This window comes from Dasypus novemcinctus, chromosome 24 (assembly GCF_030445035.2).
Source record: "Dasypus novemcinctus isolate mDasNov1 chromosome 24, mDasNov1.1.hap2, whole genome shotgun sequence".
Taxonomy (NCBI): domain Eukaryota; kingdom Metazoa; phylum Chordata; class Mammalia; order Cingulata; family Dasypodidae; genus Dasypus; species Dasypus novemcinctus.
Window position 1 is genome coordinate 32087734 of NC_080696.1, and position 21710 is coordinate 32109443.

The window sequence follows — 21710 nt, forward strand, 5'->3', positions numbered from 1 at the left end:
TCTTGTCCTTTCCATTCACTCTGAAGAACTCTCTTCAGCACGGATTTTAGGACAAGTTTTGTTAGTTTTTTGAGTTTAATTCTTAGTTTATATTATTTTTAAAAGTTCTTGTTTTCTAGAAATGTCTTTAAGAATACAATTTTTCATCTAATTCCACTGTAAATCATTTTTATGTGGTGGGTACATGGAACTATCTTTATGGTTCATTTCCAAAAATTTGCAATTTAATTTTTTAGGCCCATAAATTATTTAGAAGTTTTTTTTTAACCACTCCAACATACAATATCCTTTTTTTCTTAAGTATAATTTCATTATATTATGGTTACTTATGTGACTGGGTTGTTTTATTCTTTTGGAATATTTGAAATATATATGTATTACAATAAATTATCAATTTTATTCATATTTCATATATGCTTTAAAATAATGTAAATGTTTTAATTATTTGTTAATTAGCTCTATGTGTATTGAATCAAAATATTTAAAATGCCTTTTTAATCTTTTAAGAGAGTATACTTGTGTATTTTTTATTTACTTTGCTGATTTGTGAGAGAGCTATATTAAAGATTCCCAAAATAATTGTAGCTTTTTTCATTTATTCTTATGTTTCCAGTAGCTTTACATTTTATACATTTTGGTTTGTATTTTTGAAATTTATTAATTTTATTTCTTTATTGATTATAGGCTTCATCATTAGAAAAACCAAACTTTACCTCAGTTCATCTTTTTTGCCAGAACCATAGGGACTGGGGTCAAAGAGATGTGCTGATGTTCTGAGTAAGTCTGAATCTAGACTTGTACCTTACTTTGGCCAATAGAATGTGGTGGAAGAGACAGCATGCCAGTTCTGAACTGAGGCCGAAGTCTCAAGAGAACTAACACTCTCCACACCCTCTTAGAACCTTAGCCCAGGCTAGCCTTTTGGAATACAGGAAAAACATTCCATTTGAGCCCACCCTTGACCTCCCAGCCCCAGCCAACCCAGCAGCAGACTGCAAACATGTGAGCAAGTCCACCTTGGAAGAGAACATCTGAGCTGAGCCAAGACCAAATTCCTGACTCACAGAATTGTGTTCATTACATAGCAGAAGCTAATTGATACACAGGAGCCCCTCAAAAATTTTTTGGTACATTGTTTTATTTCTTTAAATAAAAAAAAATGTGTGTGCATTTAGTCTTCTAATTTTAAAAAATTCACAATAAATTTTATTTTTAGAGAAGTTTTAGATTACAGAAAAATTCCTTCAAAAGTAGAGAGGGGGGAAGTGGGTGTGGCTCAGGTAACTAAGCCACCTACCACATGGGAGGTCTGTGTTTGGTTCCCGGTGCCTCCTGGAGAAGACAGGCAAGATGACGAGCTGACACAATGGACTGGCACAGCGAGCAGATGTGACAAGATGACGCAGTGAGATGATGCAACCAAGAGACAGTGAGGAAACACAATGAGAGATGAGACAAAGCAGGGAGCAGAGGTGGCTGTTAGTGCCTCCCTTGCACATGGGAAGTCCCCAGTTCAGTTCACAGTGTCTCCCAGAAAGAGAAGACCAGCACACAACAAACGGCCACAGCAAATGCAAACAATGAAGGGATGGGGAGAAATAAATAAAAAAAAAAAAAAAAAAAAAAAAGTAGAGGGTATTCCCATATAATATCCCCGCCTACCCACATACACATTTCCCCTTATTATTAACGTCTTACATTAGTGAGGTATATTTGTTACAACTCATGAACCAAATTGAAGTATTGCAACCAATCAAGGCATATAGTTTATGGTTTACACTTTGTGCTGTTCAGGCTTTGACAAAAATATAATGCCATATATCCATCATTGCAGTATGGTACAGAACAATTCCAATGCCCTGAAATGCCCTGTGTTCTACCCCTTACCTTCTCTTCTCTGCACCTGTGGTAACCACCATCTTTATATTAATGTTACAAATTCTTCTATTACCACATGATAATACCTACAATAACAATAAATTTACATTGGTCTAAGGTTACTCTCCCCACCTCCACTTATGTTTGTTCATTCCTCAATCTTGAAGAATTAGGGATCATGTATGTTCTGACTGCTTCAGATTGAGGGGGTGCTTAAAGTCTGATATTTTGATTTCATTGCAGTTCCTTATTTCATTCTTTCCATTTGTCAAAAGATACATTTAAGTCTACAATTTCAAATATTGTGAATACTGCTTTGGCTGAATCCTAGAGATATTGTCATTATTGTTATGTAGTGCTAACATTGATATTTACATAAGCAATATTTTTAGCTTATTACTATGAACACATGAAATGTGTATGAAAGTCAAATTGGGCAGCCACGTACTCATCATCCAGATCCAACAATTATCAACTCTTGACCAATTTTGCTTCTTATATAACTCCGTTTATTTTCTCCTCCTTGGATTTTCTTTCCTTTGAAGCAAATCCCAGACATCATAACATTTCAACTACACATATTTTAATGGATATTTCTAGGGGATAAGGACTTTTTAAAAAAATACACCTATAAAACCATTATCAAACCTAATAAATTAACAATATTTCCTTACTATTATCAAATATACAGTTACTTTTCAAATCTTCCCAAATCTCTCTCTCTCTCTTTTATACAAAATCATGGAATCAGAATCCAAATAAATTTCACATGTTGTAATTGGTAGATACATCTCTTAAGTCTCTTAAATGACTACCTTACCGCATTAGTCAGAGACTCTTAAGTCTCTTAAATGACTACCCTACCGCATTAGTCAGAGTTCTCTAGGGAAACAGAATCAACCAGAGTTATCTGTAAACATTATGAGTTTTTATAAATTTGTCTCACATGACCGTGGGGATGCATGGGTCCAAATTCCCTAGGGCAGGCTGCAAGCTGGGAACCCGATGAAGGATTTTGGTGAATTCTCCAGAAGCTGGCTGGCTGAAGTAGAATTGAAAATTCTCTCTTCCGACTGCTGAAATCATTACTTCTCCTTTTAAATCCTCCAATTGATTGGATGAGACCTCTCTTATTACTGAAGGCAATCTCCTCAGTTGATTGTAGATGTAATCAGCCATAGATGCTCCAACTTGATACTTACTGATGATTTAAGTCCATGAAATGTCCTCACAATTGCAATTAAGTCAGTACTTGCTTGACCAAACAACCAGGCACCATTACCTGACCAAGTTAACACAAGAACCTAACCATTACACCTACCAACTCCCTGTTTTTATTTTCCTTGCATTGTATTGGTTAGAGATACACATTCATTTGCCCTGTATAGTTTCCCACATTCCAGAATTCGCTCACTGAACTCCCACAGTGGTATTTAACAATATTCTTTTGTCCTAGTAAATCCTAGAAACTGAGAGTTATAGCAAGAGCTTGATCAGATGCAGCTTTATTTTTTTGGTCTAAACTACTCTGAAATAATTCCATTCATCTGCCCCATGGGATCTAAGCCCCCTCTCAATTAGAAATGGAGTGGGGCATCACCATCCCCAATCCTCAAGATTGGAGAATGAACAAGTAGACTTGTTATTATTCTATTATAGACTTATTATTATCTCACAATGGAAGAACTTTTTATCATTGATATAAAGGTAGTGGCCGCCAGAGGTTCTGAAGGGAGGGAGAGGGAAGAATAGGTGTAACACGGGGCATTTTCAGGACATTGGAATTATTCTGCGTGACATTGCAATGACAGATACAGGCCATTATACATTTTGTCATAACCTATAGAATTGTGTGGGACAGAGGGTAAACTATAATGTAAACTACAGTCCATGGTTGGTAGCAATGCTTCAATATGTGTTCATCAATTGTGACAAATGTACCACACTAATGAAAGATGTTGCTAATGTGGGAAAGTGTGTGTGGCGGTGGGACATATGGGAATCCCTTATGTTTTCGATGTAACATTTATGTAATTTAAACTTTCTCTGAAAATAAAATTTTTTAAAAAATACTACTTTGAAGGTGGTGGTGTATACTTCCATCAGGAGGCATGAATGTCTTATTGTCTCCTTATTATGATTTTGGCAGCCACTAATGACCATTGCCTAGATCTATTGATATGTCAGGGATTACAAAAAGGTAAGATATAAATTCTATTAATCCTTATTTATTTATTAGTTGGACATATTTCTAAAAAGAGAAACTCCCCTAATCCCCCCTTTCCTCTGAAGTACAGTTTTTATGCAGGAAGTCCAGGATAAATTCTTTACCTGCATTTACTAGTTTCAAACATATTTTCAGATTCAGTTAATTGCCATTATTTTTTGTTGAGGCTCACATTTCCCCATCTTTGCCAAGAGAAGGCCTCTACAAGTTGATTCCTTAGTTCTTTTGATGTGACCCCAGTAATCTTTGATAGATTACTTTTTCTTCAGTATGTTAAGATATTCTGGGCATGACACTTTTTACTTCAGAACCTCAAACAGCAATTTCTTCAATGAAACTTTGGAAAATGGTAGAGATCACAATCAGGACGCTAGGAGCAATCATTGCTACTGAGTTGGTCAATATTTCTAGGTCTTGGGAGGAAGAGATGAGATGTGGAGGCGTTTTTGGGACTTGGAGTTGTCCTGGGTGGTGCTGCAGGGACAATTACTGGACAGTGTAGGTCCTCCCATGGCCCACTGGATGGAATGTGGGAGAGTGTGGGCTATGATGTGGACCATTGACTGTGAGGTGCAGCGATGCTCAGAGATATATTCACCAAATGCAATGAATGTGTCATGATGATGGAGGAGGAAGTTGCTATGGGGGGAGTAGTGGAGTGAGGGGGGTGGGGGGTATATGGGGACCTCATATTTTTTGAATGTAATATTAAAAAAATGAATAAAGACAAAAAAACAAAAAAAATATTTCTAGGTCTTTTTAGTGAACAAAGGTAAAAATAAGATACATCATGATTTTTATACTAAAACTTCCAATTCAAATTTAGGACTGCAAGGTTTTAATTAAACCTTATCTTTCTTATACCTATCAATGACACTAACATTCATTTCCTTTATCCCACAATACATGCATAAAAATCAATATGATTATTGAAAACAATTGAACATTTTTTACATTTCTTTTTGTCCTTAGACTATATTCTACTAAGGAGGTACACTCAAATTACTCTTTTTAAAGCCAATTCATACAGTTCCTCATTGAATGGTTACATCAATCCAAGATACAGGTTTATTTGATTCTTTTGCTTTTAACATTTTTTTTTTGAGGAGGTACCGGGATTGAACCCAGGACCTCTTATGTGGGAAGAAGGTGCTCAACCACTGAGCTACACCCACTCCTCTGCATTTAAATTTTGATACTTTTATATTAAATAAAAATTTAAGTGATTCTGAAATATAATCTTCAAAACAGGGTCTATTCAGAGAAGTCTAGCCTCTATATGTGCCCCTCCACTCTGTTTCTTTCTCCCCCTATATATATCCATTTAAAAATTTTCCTTCATTTAAAAAATAGATGTTTGTAATGCTTTGGTTTTCATCCCCTCTTCCCCACATCACCCTCTCTTACTGTGGAGGAGTCCAGGTTACCCACGGTCATCCGATCTAGGAACCAGAGACAACAAATGCCAGAGGCAGAAACTTCATGCCTGATGACACAGCCTGGGGAGGATTCAGTGGGGCGGATAGGGACGGAGCTACCTGTGCCACTTGCCTGGAGCTCCAACTTTTGTTAGACTTCACATGAGATCAAAACTTGAGCAGTGAGCTAGAGAAAAACCAGGAATCTGTCTCATCAGGTGAACAGATTTGGTCAGACTGTCTAATTGGCTATTGCATAAATTGACTGAGTACTTGACTATGCGGAAGATTGCACACAGTCTGAAAATATGCTTCCTGGGTACTGCTGGCAAAGCTGAGGCAAAGCGGGGATAACAGGATACAATTCCTATGTGTTTAAATTGATACAACATGTTTTGGAGAGCAATTTGTCAATATATGTTCAGTGCCTCAAACAAAATTAAACAAAATAAAACTGTGGTTACATATACAACACAACATTTCTCATTACAACCACTTTTGTGTATATAATTAGTGGCATTAATCACATTCACAATATTGTGCCACCATTAGTGACAGCATCCATCTCCAAACAGAATCTCTGTATCCATTAACCACCACTACAAATAGGATACAGGTCAATGCCATCACCCTCTAAAACTCCCTTGGTCTCTTCAGAGACCATGTCAGAAAGAAATCTTCCCACCTCCTTCTCAGGAAGTCTCAACCTAGCTCACAGACAAATGGAAGTTGAGACGGGGAGAGGGATCCAGCTTACAATTCAATAGTTGTTCTTTTTATCCCACATTTTTATATGGCTCCCAGCTCTGTCTGGTGTCCTTGAATGCAGTATGAACTCTCTAGAGAGTAAATATTTGGCTTTCTCTTTATATTAATTTCTCATATTATTTTCTTTTGAGTTAAGAGTATGGAGTACATAATTTCTGGTTTTAATTTTATTTTTTAAAATTTTGTTTGTGTACTAAATCTTTGCTAATTTTTGTGAATCTTCCATAGATTCTGTAGAGAGTTTTTTTTTTTCCTAGTCAGGTAGAATGTTCTCTGTATTAATTACTTCAAGTTTGTTAATTGTTTAGTAAATTTCCCCTTTTTGTCCTTGATTTATTGCTTTCTGATAGAGGTGGAAATTATTTATCTAAGAAATTTTAGGAGAGAGATTTTGACACGGAAAATCTTGCAAAAAGACTTTTATATGTAGAAATACTATACCTTCTCTGGTATCCTTCCGCTTTTGTCTCCATTCCTTCATTGTGAATGAAGGGGATAAAAATGGGTGTAGTATCTTATATCTCCCAGGTGTTATTTCTTTTTTTTAAAAATAAAATATTATTGAATTATATATACATGCACATACATAAGTAGTAAGTGTATAGTAAAAGTTGTGAATTTACAAAACAAAGATGCATATCATCATACAAGGCTCCTGTACCTCACCCCACTGCCAACATCTTGCATTGTTGTAAATATTTGTTAAAAACTATGAACTAACTATAGCCCTTGTCTTACATTTGGTGTATTTTCCCCCCAATCCACCCAATTATTAACAGCCTGTATTAGTATTTTATATTTGTTATAGTTCATGAGAGAATGTTGCCATATTTGTTTCATTAACCATAGTCCTTCTACCACTGGATTCCCTGTACTATACAGTCCCATGCTTTATACAATCCATTCAAAGTGTACACTCAGTGGCTCTAACTTTCATCATCTCAGTCAATTTTAGAACACTTTCATTACTCCAAAAGGAAAAATGCCATACTCCCTTAGAACTGGTATAATATCTTTTTTGCCATTGCTGCAAAAACATTACAATATTACTGTTACCTATCATCCACAAGTTACCTTAGTTGCAATTTTCCCATGTATCACCATATTCTTAACACTTTGTAAAAGAAGAAAATTCTTATATTTATACTATTAACCAAAATCTTCCTCTACCACTAAATCACTACGTTACATACCCCCTAGATCATTCTTTAACTTCCTTTCAATTGACATTTATATCCAGAGACTATCCCAGGGGTTATTTCTCATCTTGCGATGATGGTTCATGCTTGACAGTACTACCAGAATTTTGGTGGTGTTTTTTCAAGAAGCAACTTCTCTAAATTTGTGTATTGGTGGAAATATTTCTTTTTATAGTTATATTCTTATTTTAACAAATCAGTTTTACTGATACATATTAATAAAGCAAAAATTCATCCAAGGTGTACAATCAATGGTATTTGGTAAAATCACATAGTTGTAGCAGTCATCACTTCAACCATTATTAGAGCATTTTCATTTTTCAAAAAATAATAAAAAACAAAAAACAAACAAAAACTCATCGCCTCTCAAGCTCTCTACGCTTCCTCTGCCGTACATAGCAGCTATTTCCATCACTCTAGTTTATCTATTTATATATTGCAAAAATAGTCTTATATATACAATATTACCCATATTAGTACTTCACATGAGGTATCACTATTGTAAAGTCCCATGTTACATTTTAGACTTTCCTTTCCAAGCACTGTCATACCCTTATAATAGCTCTGCTAGTTACAAATACTATGATGTGCTTTCACCATTTCTATTTATTTCCAGAGATTTACAAACATCCTTTTAACCAATTCTGCACAGCTTTCCATACTCTACCCTCATTCTGTTTTCTGGAGACCTATATTCTAATTGTTAATTCCATAAATTTACACAATATTTTTAGTTCATAATAGCACAATCATACAGTATATGTCCTTTTGTGTCTGGCTTGCTTCATTCAACATAATGTCGTCCAGGTTCATCCATGGTGTCATATGCTTCGCAATGTCATTTCTTCTTATAATTGCATAATAATATTCCATTGTGTGTATACACCACAATTTGTTTATCAATTGATGGACACCTGGGCTGTTTCCATCTTTTGGCAGTTGTGAATAATGCTGCTATGAACATCGATGTGCAGATGTCTGTTCGTGTCACTGCTCTCAATTCTTCTTGGTATATACCTAGTAATGGTATTGCCAGGTCCCATGGCAAGTCTATATTCAACTTCCTTAGGAATGTCAAACAGTCCTCCACAGTGGCTGTACCATTCTACATTTCCAACAACAATGAATAAGCATTTTGATCTTTCCACATCCTCGCCAATACCTGCAGTTTTCCAGCTTTTTGAGAGTGGACATTCTAATAGGTATGAGATGATATCCTATTATAGTTTTGATTTCCATTTCCCTAATCGCTAGTGATGTTGAACATCTTTTTAAGTGTTTTTTTCACGGTTTGTATTTCTTTTTTGGACAATTGTCTATTCAAGTCTTTTGCCCATCTTAAAAAAAGATTTATTTTATTTATTTCCCCTACCTTGCTGTTTGTGCTTGCTGTCTTCTCTCTGCTTGTCTTCTTTTTAGGAGGCACTGGGAACCAAATCCAGGAACTCCCATATGGGAGGAAGGCACCCAATCACTTGAACCACCTCTACTCCCTGCTTGTTGTATCTCTCATTGTGTTTCCTCACTGTGTCTCTTCATTGCATCCTCTCGTTGCATCATCTTGTTGCATCAGCTCACTGTGCCAGCCTGTGACATCAGCTCGCTGTCTTGCTTGTCTTTAAGAGGCACTGGAAATTGAACCGAGGGCTGCCCATGTGGTAGGTGGGCACCCAACTGCTTGAGCCACATTTGCTTCTCATTTGCCCATTTTTTTAACCAGGTAGTTTGTCTTTTTATTATTGAGTTGAAGTATCTCTTTATATATCATGGATATTAAACCCTTGTTGGATAGGTGATTTCCAAGTATTTCCTTCCACTGAGTTGGCTGCCTTTTCACCCGTTTGACAAAGTCCTTTGAGGAGGTCCTATTTAGTTTTTCTTCTGTAGCTCATGCTTTGGGTGTAAGGGTTAAGAAACTACTGCCTACCACAAGATCTTGAAGAAGTTTTCCTACGTTTTCTTCTAGGAGTTTTATGGTTGTTGTTTTTATATTGAGGTCTTTGATCCATTTTGAGTAATTTTTGTATAAGGTGTGAGATAGGGTTCCTATTTCTTTCTTTTGAATATGGATATCTAGTTCTCCAACACCATTTGTTGAATAGACTGTTCTGACCCAACTGGGAGAGTTTGACAGCCTTGTAAAAATCACCAGACCATAGATAGAAGGGTCTATTTCTGAGTTCTCAATTCAGTTCCATTGGTCAATTTGTCTGTGTGTCTGCCAGAACCATGCTGCTTTTACCAGGGTAGCTAAGTAATATGCTTTAAAGTCAGGTCAGGAAGTGAGAGTCCTCCAACTTCATTCTTTTTTAAGACATTTTCGGCTATTTGGATCCTCTAACCCTTCCAAATAAATTTGATAATTGGTTTTTCCTTTCTGCAAAAAGGGCTGTTGGGATTTTTATTGGGATTGAATTGAATCTGTAGATCAGTTTGGGTAGAATTGTCATCTTAACAATATTTAGTCTTCCAGTCCATGAACACCAAATGTTCTCCATTTATTTAAATCTTCTTTGGGGTTTCTTTTAATAATGTTTTGTAGTTTTCTGAATACAAGTCCTTTATGGCCTTGGTTAAGCTTATTCCTAAATATTTGATTTTTTTAGTCACTATTATTTATTTTTTTTTTTAAATTTTTTTATTTTTTATTGACTTTGTAATAATATTACATTAAAAATATATATGTGAGGTCCCATTCAACCCCACCCCCCCACCCCCCCTCTCCCCCCCCCCCAACAACACTCGTTCCCATCATCATGACACATCCATTGGATTTGGTAAGTACATCTTTGGGCACCTCTGCACCTCATATACATTGGTTCACATCATGGCCCATACTCTCCTCTATTCCATCATGTAGGCCCTGTGAGGATTTACAATGTCCGTTGATTACCTCTGAAGCACCATCCAGGGCAGCTCCATGTCCCGAAGACGCCTCCACCTCTCATCTCTTCCTGCCTTTCCCCATACCCTTTGTCCATTATGTCCACTTTTCCCAATCCAATGCCACCTCTTCTATGTGGACACTGGATTGGTTGTGTCCATTGCACCTTTATGTCAAGAGGAGGCTCAGATTCCACCTGGATGCTGGATGCAATCCTCCCATTTTCAGTTGTAATCACTCTAGGCTCCATGGTGTGGTGGTTGTCCTTCTTCACCTCCATCTTAGCTGAGTGTGGTAAGTCCAATAAATCAGATTGTAGGTGCTGGAGTCTGTTGAGGCTCAGGATCTGGCTATCACATTGTCAGTCCAGAGATTCAAATCCCCTAAATATATCTTAAACCCCAACATTAACTGCACCTCCAGCACATTAGCATGAAAGTCTTATGAAGGGAGATCCCATCTGAGTCCAGATTCATCACACATAAACACCATTTCCAAAGAGGGGCCATCTGCCCTGGCAGTTAACCCCATCGGCCATGACCATAACTCCCATGGGTCTCTTTAGCCCTCAAAGGAACCAATATCTGGGGGTTGTATCTGCTTTATCTGTCTCTCTGACTCTGCTCAGTTGTGCATGAGGGCAAACCTTCTGCCAGCCTCCAGACTCTTTTTTAGAAACTCGTAGCCATATAAACTCATTTCTCCTTTCCATTTCCCCCTTACTTTAGGTCAAACAGCATTTTAAAGTCATGGTATTTTATGTAGACATGGATATTCTGCTGATCCGCATTGAACCTTCCGTATAAGGTCATTTTCCAGTTGCATCATCAGTTGGTAGTTGATAGTGGTCCCTCGTTGCCAGGGAGGCTCATCCCCGGGTGTCATGTCCCACGCTGGGGGGAAGGCATTGCATTTACATGCTGAGTTTGGCTTCGAGACTGGCCACATTTGAGTAACATGAAGGCTGACAGAAGGAAATTCCCAGGCACAAAGTTGCTCTAGGCCTTGTTATTATTTTGGGTTTATCAGCTCACAAGCATAGTCATTAGTATCAGGGGCTCACTGTTGAACCCTCACTCCCTCCCGGTCCCCACCACTGTACCTGGGAGACTGTCGCTGCTCCCCTAGGGACCACGACAGAGCACCACTGGCCAGGAACCCAGTACCCCCCCTACTGTGGTTTTTAATTGTTGCCACTATGAGTATATCCAAACATTACCATGCACCCTGGACATATGTTCTGTACCGCTCCCTGTCAGTCATATATCACCTGTCATTGGTATCCCATACCAGTATCCCTCCATTGCCATTGTTGAAACACTCTGTGATCCAGAACTCCCCGAAATTTGAAGCCCAATATAATGTCATGGTCCCTTACTAGGGAATGGCATATAGCGATGAGTTTAAAGGATAGATAAAGAACTTGGATAAAGTTAGATAAAGAACTTAGATAAAGAATGTTGACTTGAAAAAATTCCACATCCTATTTTTTTCTTTTTTTTTTTTTTTTTTCCCCACCCCCCCTAATTATTCAGCTTTTCTTCACAGGAGTCCTAGACCACAGCAATGTATATATATAATATACAGCTTTTAGTCACTATTATAAGTGGAATTTTTTTTCTGATTTCCTACTCAGATTGCTCATCAGTAGTGTATAGAAACTTTATTGATTTTTTGCATATTAATCTTGTATCCTGCCACATTGCTGAACTAGTCTATTAGTTCTAGTAGCTTTGCTGTGTAGTTTTCAGGATTTTCTAGATATAGGATCATATAATCAGCAAATAGTGAAAGTTTTATTTCTTCTTTTCTATTTGGGTGCCTTTTATTTCTTTATCTAGTCTAATTGCTCTAGCTAGAACTTCTAGTACAATATTGAATAACTGGATACAGTGGGCATCCTTGTCTTGTTCCTGATCTCAGCGGGAAAACTTTCAGTCTTTCACTGCTGAGTACAATGCTAGCTGTAGGTTTTTCATATAAGCACTTTACCATATTGAGAAAGCTTCCTATTATTTCTATCTTTTGGAGTGTTTTTTATCAAGAAAATATGCTGTATTTTGTCAAATGCCTTTTCTGCATCAATTGAGAGGATCATGCAATTTTTCTCCTTCAATTTATTAACTTGGTTTATTACACTAATTGATTTTCTTGTGTTGAATCACAATTGCATACCTGGGGTAAAACCCACTTGTTTGTGGTATATAATTATTTTAATGTGCTTTTTTGGATTTGATTTGCTAGTATTTTGTTGAGGATTTTTGCATCTATATTCATTAAAGATATTGGTTCATAATTTTCTTTTTTTTTCCATAGTATCTCTATCTGGTTTTGGTATTAGGGTGATATTGGCTTCATAGAATGTGTTTGGTAGCATTCTTTCCTGTTCAGTTTTTTGGAAGAGTTTGAGTAAGATTGGTATCAGATCATCTTTGAATGCTTGGTAGCATTCATCTGTGAAGTCATCTGGTCATGGGTTTTTCATTTTGAGGAGTTGTTTGATGACTGTTTCAATCTCTTTGCCTATGACTGGTTTGTTGAAATCTTCTATTTCTTCTAGGGTTAGTGTAGGTGGTTTGTGTTTCTAGGAATTTGTCTATCTCATCTACATTGCCTAGCTTTTTGGCATACAGTTGTTCATAGTATCCTCTTATCATCTCTCTTATTTCTGTGGGGTCAGTGTTAATGTCCCACCTCTCATTTCTGATTTTATTTATTTGTATCTTCTCTCTTTTTTCTTTGTCAGTCTAGCTAAGAATTGTCGATTTTGTCAATCTTCTCAAAGAACCAACTTTTGGTTTTGTTGATTTTCTCTCTCTCTCTTTGTTCTCTATTTCATTTATTTCAGTTCTGATCTTTGTCATTTCTTTCCTTTGGCTTGGTTTGGGATTAGTTTGCTGTTCTTTTTCTAGTTCCCCCAGGTGTGTAGGTATATCTTCAATTTTAGTTCCTCTTCTTTTTTTAATGTAAGCATCAAGGGCTACAAATTTCCCTCTCAGCATTTTCTTTACAGTGTCCCAAGGTTTTGATATATTGAGTTTTCATTTTCATTTGTCTCGAGATATATACTGAATTCTTTTGCAATTTCTTCTTTGGCCTACTGATTTTTAAAAAAGATTTATATATTTATTTTTCCCCTCCCTGTGACCCTGCTGTTTTTGCTGTCTGTGTCCATTCTCTATGTGATCTTCTGTATCTATTTCTCTTTTTGTTTTCTCCTCTAGGATTCACCAGGATTTGATCCTGGGGACCTCTGATGTGGAGAGAGGTTCCCTGTCAACTGCGCCACCTCAGTTCCTGGTTTCTGCTGCGCTTCACCTTGACTCTCCCCTTCGTCTCTCTTTTTTGTTGTGTCATCATCTTGCTGTGTGACTTGCTTGAGTGGCACTTGGCTCACCACACGGACAATAGCTTGCCACTCAGGCATGCTTTCTTTTCTTCTTCTTCTTCACCAGAAGGCCCCATGGATTGAACCAGGGTCCTCTCATATGGTGGGTGGAAATCTGATTTTTTAAAAGAGATTTATTTAATTTATTTATTTCTCCCCACCCCCTTGTTGTTTTTCACTTGCTGAGTCTATTCATCTTCCTTGTTTCTTTAGGAGGCACCAGTAGTCGAACCTGGGACCTCTGATGTGGGAGAGAGGTGCCTAAACACTTGAGCCACCTCCGCTCCCTGCATTGTTGTGTTTTGCATTTATGTTTTTCCTCCCCTTGTCTCTTGTTGTGTCATCTCGTTGTGTCAGTTTGCCACACCTGCCAGTAGAGTCAGCTTGCTGTCTTCTTTTAGGAGGCACCAGAAACCTCTGCTCTCTGCTTTGTCATGTCTCTCATTACCTTTTTCTTCTTGTGTCTTTTGTTGCATCAGCTTGGCACACATGCCAGCTTGCTGTCTTCTTTAGGAGGCAGTGGGATCCAAACGAGCAACCTCCCATGTTGTAGATGGGAGCCCAGTCACCTGAGCTACATCTGTTTCCCACTGATCATTTGAGTGTGTTGCTTAATCTCCATATATTTATGAATTTTTCCTTTTTCCATTCATTATTGGTTTCCAGTTTCATTTCTTTTTTTTAAGATTTATTTCTTTTTTTAAATTTCTCTCCCCTTCCTACCCACTGCCCCAGTTGTCTGTTCTCTGCATCTATTTGCTGTGTGTTCTTCTTTGTCCGCTTCTGTTGTTGTCAGCGGCATGGGAATCTGTGTTTCTTTTTGTTGTGTCATCTTGTTGTGTCAGCTCACCTTGTGTGCAGTGCCACTCCTGGGCAGGCTGCACTTTCTTTTGTGCTGGGCAGCTCTCCTTACGGGGCGCACTCCTTGCGCGTGGGGCTCCCCTGCGTGGGGACACCTCTGCGTGGCAGGACACTCCTTGTGCGCATCAGCACTGTGCATGGGCCAGCTCCACATGGGTCAAGGAGGCCTGGGGTTTGAACCGCGGACCTCCCATGTGGTAGACTGATGCCCTAACCACTGGGCCAAGTCCGCTTCCCTCCAGTTTCATTTCATTATGATCAGGGAAAGTGTTTTGTATAATGTTAATCTTTTAAAACTTATTGAGACCTGTCTTGTGACCCTGGAGAATGCATGTTAGGGCTAGTTCATTTATTATATTTTTCAAGCTCCTTTTTTCTTTATTTATCCTCTGTCCAGATGTTGTATCCAGTACTGAGAGTGTTGTATCAAAGTCTCCAACTATTGTTGTAGAGACATCTATTCATCCCTTCAGTTTTGCCATTGTGGACCTCATGTATCTTGGAGCTCCTAGGTTAGGGGCATAAATATTTATTACAGTTATTTCTCTTGGGTGAATTGTTCTTTTCATTAATATGTAATGACCTTCTTCACGTCTAACAATTTTGCATTTAAAATATTTTGTGCAATATAAGTATTATTACTCCAGTTCTTTTTCGGTTACTATTTGTGTGGGGTATCTTTTTCCAACCTTTCACTTTCAACCTGGTTGTGTCCTTCTGTCTGAGGTGAGTCCCTTGTAGACAGCAAATAGATAGCTCATTTTTTAAAATCCATTCTATCAGTCTATATCTTTCAATTGGGGCATTCAAGCCATTAACATTTAATGTTATTACTATAAAAGCATTAAATACTTCATCCTTTTTGTCATTTAGCTTTCTGTTATCATATCTTACTATTGTTTGTTTTTTTTAATTTTTTTAGGAGGTACTGGGGATCAAACCCAGAACCTCATATATGGGAAGCAGATTCTGGGTTCAATCACTGAGCTACACCCATTCCCCTTCTCTGTCTTTCTATACTTTAATTTACCCTTCTTAATAGTCTTCATTTCTACACTGTTCTCCAAGTCTTTCACCATTGTTTCCTCCTTTCAGGCTGTAGCACTCCCTTTAGTAGCTCTTGTAATTCTGCTCTTTTGGTAACATACTCTCAGTTTTTGTTCATGAAGACTTTAAACTCCCCTCATTTTTGAAGGACAATTTTACCATATACAGATTTCTTGGCTGTCAGTTTTTCTTTTTCGGTACCTTAAATACATCATACCACTTTCTTCTCACTTCCATGGTTTCTGATGAGAGGTTGACATTTAATCTTATAGAGGTTCTCTTATATGTGATGCATTGTTTTTCTCCTGTTGATTTCAGAATCCTCTGATTTTTGTCATTCTGAATAGTAGATGTCTTGGAGTAGGTCAATTTGGATTTATTCTGTTTGGGGTGCATTGTTCTTCTTGGATATTGATATTTATGCCTTTCATAAGCATTGGGAAGTTTTCAGTCATTATTTCCTCAGGTATTTCTTCTGCCTCTTTTCCATTCTCTTTCCCTTCTGGGGCACTGATAATGCATATGTTTGTGCATTTTGCATTGTCATTCAATTCCCTGAGATTCTGTTCCATTTTTTTTTAAGATTTACTTATTTATTTCCCTTTGCCCTCCCCGCCCAACCGTTGTCTGTTCTCTGTGTCTATTCACTGTGTCTTCTTTGTCCGTTTCTGTTGTTGTCAGTGGCATGGGAATCTGTGTTTCTTTTTGTTGCATCACCTTGCTGTGTCAGTTCTCCGTGTGTGCAGCGCCATTCTTGGGCAGGCTGTACTTTCTTTCGTGCTGGGCGGCTCTCCTTATGCGTGGGGCTCCCCTATGCAGGGACACCCCTGCGTGGCACGGCACTCCTTGTGTGCATCAGCACTGCGCATGGGCCAGCTCCACACGGGTCAAGGAAGCCCGGGGTTTGAACCGCGGACCTCCCATGTGGTAGACGGACACCCAAACCACTGGGCCAAGTCCGCTTCCCTCTGTTCCATTTTAACCAATTCTTTTCTCTGTCTGTTGTCCTGTCTTTTCCTGTTTGGATGTTCTGTGCTAATTCTGTCTTTGAGCAATTCAAATCTGCTGTTGTATGCCTCGAATATATTTTTAAAATTATCCATCATGTCTTTCATTCCCATAAGCTCTATTACTTTCCTTTATAGGCTTTCAAATTGTTCTTTATGCTCGCTCTGTGTCTTCTTCTTCTTATTTTTAAAAAATATTTATTTTTTATTTATTTCTCTCCCCTTCCCCACCTCCCCCAGTTGTCTGCTTTCTGTGTCCATTCACAGTGTGTTCTTCTGTGTCCGCTTGTATTCTTGTCAGTGGCACCCAGAATCTGTGTCTCATTTTTTTGCATCATCTTGCTGTGTCAGCTCTCCTTGTGTGCAGCACCATTCCTGGGCAAGCTGCGATTTTTCACGCTGGGTGACTCTCCTTACAGGGTGCACTCCTTGCATGTGGGACTCCCTTACACGGGGAACACCCCTGCGTGGCACAGCACTCCTTGAGTGCATCAGCGCTGCACGTGGGCCAGCTTATCACATGGGTCAGGAGGCCCGGGATTTGAACCTCGGACCTCCCGTGTAGTAGGTGGACGCCCTATCCATTGGGCCAAATCCACTTCCCACTCTGTGTCTTCTTAATATCCTTTATCTCTTTAGTCATATTTCCCTTTAATTCTTTGAATTGATTTAGGAGATTTGTGTGATTATCTTCGATTAGTTGTCTTAAATCTTGTATCTCTTCAGGATATTTGGTTTGTTCCTTTGGCTGGGCCATCTTTTCCTGTTTCCTAGTATAACTTATAATTTTTTTGCTAGGCATCTGAATATGTTGGTGAACTTACTGTGGTGGTGAATTTCTCTAGTTGCCTAATGTTTGTCTTTCACAGCTCTTCTTTCATTTTTGGTTCAAGTTATTCTAAGTCTTTAAAATTTCCCAGCTATGCTCATTTGGTAGTACATATACTAAAATTGGAATGATACAGAGAAGATTAGCAAGGCCCTTAAAAATAAATAGAATTGCCTAGCTTAAGTTATCAAAATCAGGCCAGGGACTCACTTACAGGGCATAGATTTTCTTCCAAGGGGACTAGAGAGAGACCTAAAGGCAATTTTTCTCCTTGCACTTTCCTTGCTGGCCAGCAGATGGCACTCATCGGCGAAGCTTTGCACAGAAGTGTTTCTTTCAACCTCTACTTTCCACTGTTTCCGGACTGGCTGGAGCGGAGATTCATAGTGGGCTCTGCTAGCTGAATCCACTAAAGAGAAGCCCTCTGACTCACCCTCCCTCCTCCCTCGTAACAGCTGACAGGGAGGAAGACCTCTGCTCCCCCTCAGTCAGCTGCAGTGAGCCAGGGGTTTTACCGAGGCTTTGTATCTTGAGGGAGGGGGTGGAAGCCCTTCCTGTGCCACTGGCGTTGGTAACTCACGTTTGTCATTTCAGGTTCCTTGTCCCCCTGGGAGTTGCACACACTGTGCTGGTCTGCTGACCACATAGTAGGTCCCTCAGACAGCTTTCGGCCCTGCCTGCCGACTCTGATGCCATCTTCCTGGAACTCTTTTCAAGCTATAGTTATATTCTTTTTTTTTTTTTTTTTTAAAGCTTTATTTATTTATTTAATTCCCCCCCTCCCCTGGTTGTCTGTTCTTGGTGTCTATTTGCTGCGTCTTGTTTCTTTGTCCACTTCTGTTGTTGTCAGCGGCACGGGAAGTGTGGGCGGTGCCATTCCTGGGCAGGCTGCTCTTTCTTTTCACGCTGGGCGGCTCTCCTCACGGGCGCACTCCTTGCACGTGGGGCTCCCCCACGCGGGGCACACCCTTGCGTGGCACGGCACTCCTTGCGCGCATCAGCGCTGCGCATGGCCAGCTCCACACGGGTCAAGGAGGCCCGGGGTTTGAACCGCGGACCTCCCATATGGTAGACGGACGCCCTAACCACTGGGCCAAAGTCCGTTTCCCTATAGTTATATTCTTATCAGTAATTTGGAATAGCAGTAGGATAAAGAATAAACCATTAAGTTTTTTGGGCTAGTTATAGCCATTCTGCACCATGGATCTTGTGAATCCTTTACAGAGAGCGGGGCAATGAGTAGAAAATTGGAAAATGTTCTGCCAGTTTAAGTTTTCATACTTTATAATTATCACACCTCTGTTAGAATATTAATATTTTTTCAGTTATGTGTTTATTTTAGAAAAATTAGAAAGACAAATTATTAATAGAAAAAAATCATCCTATAACCTTTTAGGATCTTTCACTACCAAAATGCATTTATGACAATAAAAAAACAACTTGCTATTAATACTCCCATGCTGCTTTCTAAGGAGAGTAAATTCTAAGTAAGGTTATTATTTGATGACCTGGATATGGGTGTAAAGATGTGACTAGGAGGTGAGAAGGGAGAAAAAATTGTCTCCATATAAGAAGGGTGGGAATTGGGAGAACAAATTATCATCGTATAAGAAGGGTGGGACTGGAAAGGGGGTGGGAGGGGGGGAGGCCTTAGCAGTGGAGTGAGTGGTAGAATAGAGTAATGGTACACCCAGGGCCTATAAGCTGAGTAGAAGTGAGGAGTCAGGTGGTTGAAAAGGAACTTGAGAGAGAATCAGAAATGTTTAAAGGGAATTATTGTGAAGATTTGCTGTATAGCTGTGATGCAAAGCTTCTTCCACATCCTCCTGTGGCGTCCTTAGTAAAATATTTCTCATAAGTGCATTGTAGTGCTGAATCCATTTTGGGATGTGTTGAATTTCTGCTTTCAGAAGGAGATGGAGCAAAAACAGTAGCTGTTGATAGGACTGCAGTATTTTGGGCTTACCTATTTGTGTACGTATGTGTGTATATGTATGTTATGTTACAAAATGGGATCAACTCTATATAAAGATCTTAAATTTCTCTTTGAATGACTAACACACTATTGGACGCATGCTTTACTATTGAAAAATAGTATGTTTATCTTTCTTTCCCCCATCTGGTTGCATCATCGTCTTTTTGGTGCGTCACTTGGCTGTGCAGGCGCCTGCGCCCATCTCCATGCCGACTGAACCCAGGTCTTTCGTATGTTAAACGGGAGCTCAACTGTTGGAGCCACAGCTGCTTCCCTGTTTATCATTTTTAAGAGCTGCATAGCATTGCACATTAGTGAAAATATCCACTATTTTTTAAAAATCATTCCCTCATTTCTGGACATTAACATAGCTTCTGGGTTTCATTATTTTAAACTATGCTGCTATGATTATGCTTATACATACTTTAATCTTTTTGATATGAATTTTGGTTACTTCTTCAGAATACCTTCCTAGAAGTGGGATTTCTGAGTCAAACAACATGAACATTTCTAAGGGCTCTGAAAGGTATAGCTTAATGTCTCTAGAGTTTACCCCTTTAGTTCTACTAGGAGTGTCTCTATTTCTATTGTGTTTCTATTTAAACGGTGCCAAACTTGTATATGGTACTCTTTTGATTTGTGATAATCTGATAGATAAAAACAATATCTTGTAGTTTTAGTTTGCATTTATTTGTTTATAAATAATACAGATTTCTTCCCATATATTTTTGGCCATTTCTGTGGTTATACTCATAGTCCATGTCATTTAACTACTTGTTCCTGGAAGTTTCATGTTTTCCTTGTTGAATTTAACTTTTTTTTTTTTTTTTAAGTTTTTCAATTCTTTTTTTTTTTTTTGAAATAGATGATTTGTTTTTTTTTTATTGACTTTGTAATAATATTACATTAAAAATATATATGTGAGGTCCCATTCAACCCCACCCCCCCACCCCCCCTCTCCCCCCCCAACAACACTCGTTCCCATCATCATGACACATCCATTGGATTTGGTAAGTACATCTTTGGGCACCTCTGCACCTCATAGACAGTGGTCCACATCATGGCCCATACTCTCCTCCATTCCATCCAGTGGGCCCTGTGAGGATCCACGATGTCCGGTGATCACCCCCGAGGCGCCATCCAGGGCAGCTCCATTTAACTTGATATATTTTAATGATATCAATACTTCCTCATATGGGTCTCAGTTTGTCATTTGTCTTTTAACTATTTATAAAACCTTTATTTTCTATTTCACTTTGGGGTTTATTTTATTTTTTATCTTTTAATGAGGTATAATTGACATACAATAAACACATTTAAAATATATAATTTGGTAAATTTTTACTTATGCATACACCATTAAACTACCACTACAATCAAGATAATGAACATATCTACTATGCCACAAAGTGTCCTCAAGCCGTCTTGTAATTCCACACTTCTGCCATCACCTGCCTCTTACATCCCCAGGCAACTACTGATCTCCTTTCTGGCATTAGAGATTACTTTGAATTTTTCAAAATTTTTTGTAAATGGAATCATATAGCATATGCAGTTTTGGCAAATAGCTATTAAAGAAATGTTGGTTTAAACCACAGCAAAATACCACATACACCATTGGAATGGTTAAAATTAAGGAAAGTGGCCATACCAAATATTGGTGGGCTGTGGAACACTGGAATTCTCATATACTGCTGGTGGGAATGTATGCCAACCACTTGGGATAATAATTTGCTATTTTCTTAAATAATTAAACATTCAGCCAACACATAATCCATGCATTCCACTCCTAGGTATTTACCTTAAGAGAAATGAAAGCATAGGTCCATGCAAAGACTAGTAAGTGAATGTTCAGAGCAGTAATGGTCCCTGACCAGGAACAATAAAAATGCCCATTAGAAAGTGGATGGATCAATATATGGATGATGTATCTGTACAAGGGAATGGTACTCATTAAAAAAAGGCATGAACTACTGGTACATGCAACAATATGGATGAACTCAAAATGATATCTTTTGACACAGTAGTTTAACATTTAACATTTGATGCTGCCTAATCAATATTTTCTTTCATGAGTTCTATCTTTATTTCCATGCTTAGTAATCACTTTCCTTGTTCTCAAATCAAATATTTAATTATATAATCTTTTCATACTTTCTTTTACACATTGTAGTTTTAAATCATCTGGAATTAATTTTGATCTAAGGAATGAGGTAGGGAATTGGCATT

The 21710-nt window shown here is 38.3% G+C and overlaps 1 pseudogene; it reads left to right on the forward strand.

Annotated features, from left to right (window-relative positions):
- The first annotated feature begins 17599 nt into the window (after positions 1–17599).
- On the forward strand, positions 17600–17689 carry LOC111765495 (U6 spliceosomal RNA; annotated as a pseudogene).
- The last annotated feature ends 4021 nt before the right edge of the window (positions 17690–21710 follow it).